This window comes from Phaseolus vulgaris, chromosome 2 (genome assembly GCF_000499845.2).
Source record: "Phaseolus vulgaris cultivar G19833 chromosome 2, P. vulgaris v2.0, whole genome shotgun sequence".
Lineage (NCBI taxonomy): Eukaryota > Viridiplantae > Streptophyta > Magnoliopsida > Fabales > Fabaceae > Phaseolus > Phaseolus vulgaris.
In genome coordinates this window covers 6135778-6145600 of record NC_023758.2, presented here as the reverse complement: position 1 = coordinate 6145600, position 9823 = coordinate 6135778, and positions in this window count along the sequence as shown.

Sequence of the window (9823 nt, the reverse complement as noted above, 5' to 3'; positions counted from 1 at the left end):
CAATTTCTTTGCGTTTTAGATAAAATAAAAAAAATTTGTTTGTTCTTTTGAAGATTATGTGAGTCATAACTTTTATATGTAATTGGATTTAGAACGTTACTAAAATGCTCTTTATTTGTTTTATATTTTTTACTGTTAAAACATGAAATAAAAATACATTTCTTAATTTTATTGTTAAAAATTTATAAATGGACTTTTTTTAATCACCATTAATTATTCAAATCAAGATTAAAGTATATGTTATAAATAAAGAGTGAGTTGGAGAAAAAGAAGCTCGAAAACCCAAGTTCCAAATTAATTAATATTGGAAGCAAATTGCAACAAGAGGGATTCGAACCCAATATTTGACAATTTATTTGAATTTTATAGTATTTGATAATGTTTGTGTATCTGTATTATTTGACAACACTACACTTGTGTAGATACATATAAATTTATGAAAATAAAAATAAAAATATAGATACAAACATTGTCACACTTGTGTTTTCACTAATTTTATAAAATTTATGTTAAAAATCATATTAAAAATTTAAAATTATTAATAAATCAGTTTGTTTTGAAAAAAAAAATCAAATCAAATTAAATAATATGTAAAACTGTTAATAAAATCAAATATAAAAACTGATTATTCAATTTAGTTTTTATTTTAATTAAATTAATAATATTTTAAAATTTAGTTTCACACCAAACATTGGATGGACACTAATATTAGTATATGTTGGTTCTTGTTATTAATAGGATTTAGAAAAAACATGAGTTTAGTACTATACAACTTAGGTTTTAAAACATTAATTTAGTCCCTCATCTTATAATATAAAATGTTGAAAAATAACTAATCATAATTAACCAGTTAAGAAAATTTTAAAAAAATAATGTTTACAAAGATATGTCTTTAATGACATAATAAAAGTAATTTCTCTTAGCGAGTAGTATTTTATTTTTCATTTTCTACTGGAATTAAGTTGCAAATGAATCATTCATCACTAAATCTACCATTGCTTAAAATAAAAATGAAATATCTTGGGAAATTGGCATAGGTATAAAGTTCTTGACGATAATAGAATTGGAACTTTAATGCTCCATCATTGTTAACCATTTACCTTTAAGTTGCAAATGAATCATTCATCATTAAATGTATCTCACTCAAAGTACTTTACATTCCCCTTAAGCCAAAAATTTAGTAAGATAAATGCAATGTACTAAGATAAAAACAAAAAACAAAAAAACCACATGTCTCCAACCATAGTACCAACAACATGGCATGATTATATATAGTTATTGTGCATAATGTATTTCTTTATTTGAGTGAATATTTAAAATATATAAATTTTTAACAAAATAATAATATGTAAAGGTAAAAGTGAATCTACTTTACACCATAAAATGGAAAGACTAATCTCGGTAATATTGGTAGCATGTCCATTTCCATTGTAAATGTTGTTGTGATTCTACAAACAACTTTTTCGCCCAAACATCTTCATCTCAATTTGGTCAGTTTGGCTTCCATCACGACTCGCTGCAATCAATGTCTTTTCAAACATTGAAAAGCAAGTAACTACAATGACCACACACCAAATTAGTCACAAACAAATTCACCTCTCACGATATAAACAATATTAAAATTGCAGTCACAAAAGGAAGGAATGAATAGGGTGCAGACGCTGTTTTGTGTTGAGAAGAGTTGGTATAATAAACTTAAAAGATTGAAGGAGAAGTAAAAGTATGAGCAGAAAGTGACGAAACAAAATGAAGAAACAACTAAAGAAAAAGGCAAAACCATAAGGAAGGGAAATCGGAGGGATAAGGGAAAACTTGGGTTGTGTAATAAGCGATGACATGATCGTATTACTGTTGCTCTTATCCCAAATGCAAACAGTTTCAAAATTTGCACATCAGAACAACACAACAACACATCTTTATCTTAAAAGCATAAAGCTCCAATCCAGTCCACCCACAAACCCCATTTTTGGTATGTACACTATTCAAAACAGAAAAAACTACCAAAGCGGTCATGTTGTTACTATAGTAAATACATATACAGTACTAATAGAAAACCAATATCTCTATAATCCCAATTGTAAAACCAGCAAAGCAATTATCAAGCACAGCGACATAAAAAAAAAAACAAACTCTGCAATGAAAGAGTAAACCTTGAGAGAAAGATCTTACGGGATGAGAGAAAGCAATTCAAAGCTTCTAGGCCTCACTAGTGGCCTTATTGACCGAAGAGGCAGGGCACCCCTCGATCCTTCCTAAATACTCAAAGAAAAAATAATTAATGTATTACAGAAAAAGATCACATTTTCTTGTAAGGGAGACACGTGAAGCTACCTGGTACTCATTGGTGGGATTGGAGGGTGCAAGGATAAAAAGCGACCAATGCTTCTTCCTGTTCCTTATTCTTTTTTTTTTCAACACTTCCTTCTTATCTTCTTTGTTATTTTCTTTAATATTTTTTTTTCTCTCCAAATTTGAATAGTTACTCCCTTTATTTATGCAACTGATCTTGAAAATAAACTCTGATTTTGAAAATAAACTCTCTTTCTTTATGTAACTGAATTTGAAAATAAACTCTCTTTCTTTATGTAACTGATTTTGAAAATAAACCATCTTTTTCAATTCATAACCACTCCTCCACCTCTTTTTCAATTCATAACCACTCCTCCACCTTTCTTTCAATTCATAACGGTTCCTCCACATCTTTTTCAATTCAAAACCGTTTTTCCACATCTCTTTCAATTCAAAACCGTCCCACTACGTATACCAAATATTGTAGAAAAAAATAAGAAATGACACAATGACCATAATACAATAATAAAATTAAATATTAATATAAGGATAAAATGGGGAAAAAATTAAGAGCAGTTAAGAGGGGAATCCCCTTTATATATAGGTATAGATTATTATTAATATAATTTAAACTTATTATTATTAATAGAATTTATACATATTATTATGAATATAATTTATACAATTTATAATAATAATAATATAAATTATATTCATATTATTAATATTATATTCAATATTCATATTCTTAATATTATATTCATATTATTAACATTATTCATATTATTAATAATATTAATAATATTTTTAATGTTATTAATAATATTGCTAATATTATATTCATATTATTAATATTATATTTCATATTATTATTATATACATATTATTAATATTATATTCATTTTATTGATATTATTAATATTATATTCATATTATTAATATTATTAGTATTATTAATTTTATTTGTATTATTAATATTATTAGCATTATAAAATATTATTAATATTTTTAGTATTATTATTAATAATAAGTATAATAAAAATCATAATAATACAAAAGAAGTTGATTGTTGTAGTGGTTAAATTTTCCCTAGTCATTGAATAATCCGTATATAATTCGCATTTTTCTTGTAGTGATTTTAAATTATAATGATTAAAAAACTTTCATTTTCAATCACTCTCTACACTTTATTTTTTGCTTTTCAATTTCGATTCATTATCCAAAACAAATTCTCTATGAATGTTACCTTTCTACTATCGTAAAAATTGAGTAAAAGAAAAAAATGTGGATATACAAACGCATCAACGTCTGTGTTTCCACTAGTATTAAGAGTGTAGATTTATAATTTATTTTAGTAAATACAAATATATTATTGTACCGACCAGTCCTCTTTCATCGACTCCATAGAAAACCTCAAACATCGGACATTGGTGTTAGATAGTAAAGATGGGCCACGTAAGCTGGGTCCCACAAATAATATGAGTTAACATGAAGTCAACTCCCAAATACTAAGAAAGAGCGTAAGTCACGAGAGATCCATGCACACGGGGTGTATAGCGCATTCAAGCGCGACACAAGTAAACAACCCTTGGAGGCGCTAAGGCCTGTTAGGGTTAGGGTTTCAAAAGGTAGACCACATGCATGGCACGAGAATACTTAGGGCACCCATAGAACAGATGGCCCTGTAGCATTGGTGCATGAATTGGTACCTTGACGACCATTATGTTAGTTGTTGCACTCCTGTAAAGGAAAGTTCTATGTGACAAATTATGCTAGGATTGTGTAATAGCGGCGCAAGAACGTTCCCCCAGGAACCCTAGACATGGGTAACAGAACAGAAGTAAATCCTACTTACAAGATATATAAAGGGTGCTAAGAACCCTAACAAGGTACACCGTTTCTAAGACTGAAACTAATTTATACACTTACTGTTTCTTTGCCCAGTAATGACTTGAGCATCGGAGTGCAAACGGCCGCCAAGGCGCCCTTTGTCTTTGTAGATGAGAGATTCTTCAACCAAGAAAGTTCGATTCTCAGGCGAAGATAGGCGGGCCAAAGACTGTCGTTTGAGTCAACCGACAAACGAGTCAACCGGCGAGAACAATTATAAATACAAATTTTAATACATATTGATATTTGGGATGTCTTTTTGCGTATTATTCAAAATAAATAAAATTATTGTTAACGAATATCTTCATTAATCCATCATTCATATTGTTTTATAATTTTTAATATTTTATTAATTATAAAAATAGATACTCAGATGTTTACGTATAACAATCTCATATTTGTTATTCATAATCTATGTTATAATGTTGAATTAATAAAATAAATATCACTGGTAGTATGATAGTTAAAAGAAATAATATGAAAAAGAAGAACTATGAAAGAAAATCAAATAAATAGATACATTATTATTTTTTTCTTATTTAAAAGGAATTACAATAAAACTTATCAACCTTGCTGGGATATATACATACAAAAAGTTAAACTGTTCATTAAACGGTTAATTAGATTAAATAATTTGTCAACTAATAAAAGAGTTTAAAAAATAACTTAAAATTTTCTTCTAACCTTTTTCATAAATATTTTAACTCCCCACTTCTTGGTTAACCTTCACGATTACTGATGGCATTCTCATGGAGCTCTTCTTGGATGTTGTGAAAAATGGTGCGGAAGCTATGGATTGAAATGGGCAAGATCCTCCTAGGAGTTATGGTGATCTTGAAGGTGCATGATGAGTATGGAAGAAGGGAGGTTCGACCAACCCTTTGATAGATGGTGAAGATGAAGATTAGGTCCTAGAAACTAGGCAAAATCAATGTATGGCACAATGTGGGCAGTATAACATTACTCTCATTAATCTTGCAAATACAAGTGATGGGCTTCTCCTTTTATAGGCTAAGGAGGCCGTAAATCCTAAGCTAAGAGAAGATGAAATGCTACCTAAATGAAATGGAAATTACTCCACATGGAGCACATGGGCACATGGCCGGCCATGTGAGGCAATGTTCTAGAATGTGCACAAAATCTAGGGTAAATCACATGTAAGACAAGTTTATGCTTTCTAACACTACACTAACTACTAAGCCACCCCTAATGGGCCTCCATGTAGCATGTATAACTTCTTCTCCCTCCCATCCTTGCTTGACCCAATTGTGCGTGAAGATGCTTGGCCATGGATGATGGAGGAGGGCCCAAGCTCACCACACTATGAAAGCCAAGCTTCCAAGACTAAGACCGTCTAGCCATGATGGGAGCGTCTAGCCTAAAAAAGGAGCGTCTAGCCATGATGAGGAGCGTCTAGGCCATGAAGAGGAGCGGCTACATAAGGAGCATCTATGAAGAGTCCTAGACCGTCTAGCTTCACATATACATGGGCCAAGCTACGGTTTGTGAAAAGAAGGCTTTGTTGCATAAAGGCCCATTAGGGGTACTTAGTAAATAGAGTAGTGCTAGAAAGTAAAAGAGAGTGAACATTCTAGAATGGTGCTTACTTGGCCGGACATGAAGCATGTGCCATGTGCCTTGTCATTGTTGCATTTCATTTGGCTCTCATTTCATTTACACTTAGCTTAGCTTTTACGGTTTTATAGCCTATAAATAGGAAGGCTATCTCTTGTATTTTCCAAGTTTATTGTGAGTAAAGTTATGCTGCCATTTTGTGCCAAACTTTGCTTCTCCCTAGAATTCTAGGCTCTAAACTTCATCTCCTTCACCTCTCCTTGGGTTGGCCGAACCTCCCTAGCTTCATACACTTCATGCACCTTCAAGATCAACACCACTCTTAGGAGGATCTTGCTCACACACCTTCATAGCTTCCGCACCACTTTTTCTTACATGATTCAAGAAGACCTTCATGAAATGCCATCATTTGGTATCATGAGCTATGGTTCTTCAAGATGAGTTGCTTTTGGTCTTTCATTTTTAGTTCTTCTTTACTTTCATGTTGTTCATCTTATTTTCCATAATTGTCTTGCTGTTTTTTACATTTTAATTTGTTTGGTGTGCTTTGTGGAAGATCCAACCGAAGCACTCTTGTTCAATTGATCTTGAACAAGTTCTTGTGCAAATTGTGATAGGATTCCATACACCTTTGAGTTGCTATTTTCTTTTAGGCTTTTGAGTCTTTAATTTTCTGAATCTATACATGTTTTGTCAAGTCATGTTCATCCATATTGTCAACAATTCATAGTAGTCCTTTTATTTGGCTTGATTGTTTCTTGATTTTGGGTCTCTTTAATTGCTTGAATCTGCTGTTCTTTGCTCTTTTGGTGCCTTTTTAACTTTAGTTTGAGTTCATATTGTGTTTAGATCCTACACAATTCTATTTCACAAATTTCCATTGTGTCTAAACTTTGGTATCTTGCTGTTTTTGTTTCCAGTTTTCAGATTCCCCTGTTTTCACCTTCTCTGTTTTGGCTGTTTTGATCCAGAAAAATATTTCCACTCATAGGAAAATTTTGATTCTCTGGAATTTGCAAGTTTGAAGTGTTATAGAAAGGAAAAAAAAGAATTAGTCCAAAAGAATCAACAGAAAAAAAATGATAAATCTTTTAAAATCAGTGTGCAAAACTGAGGCGCTACAGCTGGCGTAACTGAACACCAAAATTGCAAAATTTATTAAAAAAAATTGGTGCATGCGTTTTGAGTGATTCCAAAGCCAGATTTTAGCTAAGATCTTGAATATCTTGCATATCAAATTTCAGAATCATATCTTAAAAACACAGCTCAGCATAAATTGGGGAAAAACACGTTTCTGGCCCACAACATTTTCCAGTGGTGCTGTTTTTTTATTTGGTCATCTAATTCTAGTGCCATTCTTAGGATTCTTTTGTGTGCCTACCTTTATTTTGGTACCTTTTATTTGCTTGCTTAATATTTTTTGGACCTCTTTCTAGTTGTCATAATCTAACTCCTTTTGGTGGTACTGTTTTATTCAATTAAATTGTTTCTTGCTTTTGTTCTTTGACCTCTAATTTGGGTGCTGGAATTTATTCTCCTTTGGTGCTTATGTGAATGGAAACTTGACTTGGTTAAGGTTTAGCCCTTTGATAGGTGCTGGAAATTGGAGAATCAAGACCTTCATTCTAAGGGGAAGACAAAGACAAAGCCGAAGAAAACTTTCTCAAAACACTACACACATTTGGAGGGCTAACAAGCAAAGACAACAAGGAAGTGCACTTAGCAAAAAGAGGATCAACAAAGGGAGTTTTCTTAATTTCCTTACAACTTAATTTTTGTTAATTACCTCTTAATTACGTTTTAGACGGTGAGTGTGTCTTCAAGGGCTCAAAGTGTCCAAGAAGCCTCACCTAGGGCCGACTAGTATAGAATTCTTAATTAGCAATTGTTAATTGTTTGTAATTGCCTTTTCTTTTGCTTAGTTAGTGACGCTTTGCCTGGTTATTTTGTTAAGTTTGTGTTAAACCGACTAGCTTTGTTGATTAGTAGCTTGCATTGTTTTCTTTCATTGAAAATTTGATTTCTCAACTTATTTGTGTTCTAAGTGTTTCACTAAGAGAAAGTTTTGTGTGAAGGCATTGGAGGATAGTTTTTGGCAAGGAAAAGGCTTGGTACTTAAGTAGTCCATTGTGACTCACCTCCCTTACCTGGAAAACTACCTTCTTTAACTTCCCTAAATTTTCTCAAAGTAAAACACCTAAATACACAAGGTTTTAGCCATGTCTTCTTCTTCTCACTCTCCAAAGTCTATTGAAAGTGAAGTAAAATCTTTGAAAACTCTTTTAAAAGAAGTTTCACAAGCGGTACAATTAATCTCTTTTAGACAATTGGAGAATGAGAACAAAATCAATGAGTTGGCTAGAGCTCAAGAAGAGAAATCACAAAACACACAAAAATAAAAAAAAAACTCATGCATCCCATTCTAAAAGTAATGAGACTCTAGGGGAGGGAAGCCTTAGAATTAATGACTATTACCAACCACCTCCTAGAAGAACTAGACAAAGGGAGCAAGAGAGCCCAAGGGAAGTAAGGGTAGACCTACCCCATTTCTATGGTAAGGAAGATGTAGAAGCCTACCTAGATTGGGAGATGAAAGTAGAGCAACTCTTTGCTTGCCATAGGGTGAGTGAGGAGAGGAAGGTACCCTTAGCAACCCTTAGTTTCCAAAGCAATGCCATGTATTGGTGGACCTCTCTAGAGAGAGACCAACGTCTTCATAGGGAGCCTCCCATAGAATATTGGAATGACCTTAGGGGAGTCCTAAGACGTCGCCACATACCTTCCTACTACCATAGGGAGTTGATGGACAAGCTCCAAAGACTCCAACAAAAGAACTTAAGTGTGGAAGAGTATAGGCAGAAAATGGAGCTCTACATGATGAGAGCATCCATTAGAGAGGAAGAAACCACCACCATATCTAGGTTTCTAAGTGGGCTCAACCTTGAGATAAGAGATAGAGTAGAACTATTACCCTATCAAGACTTGAATGATTTGGTTCAACTTTGCATTAAAGTTGAACAACAAAATTTGCACAAAACTTCAAGTCAAAGGGTGGGTTCTTACTCCAACTCTTATCCCAAGAAAGACTTTAAAAGGGAGGGCAGTACACCTAGAGACGAATCCAAAGAAACTACCAAACCCTTAGTGAAAGATGCCTCCACCCCATACATTCGTGCTAGGGACACCAAGTGTTTTAAATGTTTTGGAAGAGGGCATGTGCAAGCACAATGTCCAAACCAAAGGGTTTTGTTTTTAAAAGGAAAAGATGAGTACACAAGTGGTGAGGATGAACCTAGTACACAAGAAAAAGGGGAAGGAGAGAGGATAAATCCTTTGGAGGGGGACTTATTGATGATTCAAAGAATCCTCCACAATCAACCTAGTGCATCCATTGAGACACAACGAGAGAACATTTTTCATACTAGATGCAAAGTTTTAGAAAATATATGCTTTCTTATTGTGGATGGTGGATCATGCTGCAATTGCTGTAGCACTAGATTGATTGAGAAACTAAATCTACAAGTAGTTCCTCATCCAAAACCTTACAATTTACAATGGATCAATGAGGATGGAGAACTACGTGTAGACAAACAAGTGGAAATCGAGTTTTCTATAGGTAACTACAAAGACAATGTTTTGTGTGATGTAGTACCTATGGAAGCTTGCCACATCTTATTAGGTAGATCATGACAATTTGATAAGAAAACCTCGCATAATGGTCTAACTAACGAGATTTCTTTCATCCACAAGCACAAGAAGTTTGTACTTAGCCCTTTACCACATTCCCAAGTGGTAAAAGACCAAATACAAATGAAACACAAAAGGGATGAAGATAAAATAGAAAAAGAGAAAAATTTTGGGAAACAAAAGGCGTGGAAGAATAGTGTTCCTTCCCACAAGGTCATTCAACAAGCCAAGCACAATGAAAATACCTTTACAAACATGCTTCTTGTTGAACAACCTAGCCTTTCCTATTGTAAAGGAACACTTGCAAGCATAAGCACAAAAGAAAAGTCTTTAAAAGAAGCTTGCATAGATCAAGACTATTTCTCAAATGTGTTAAGATATC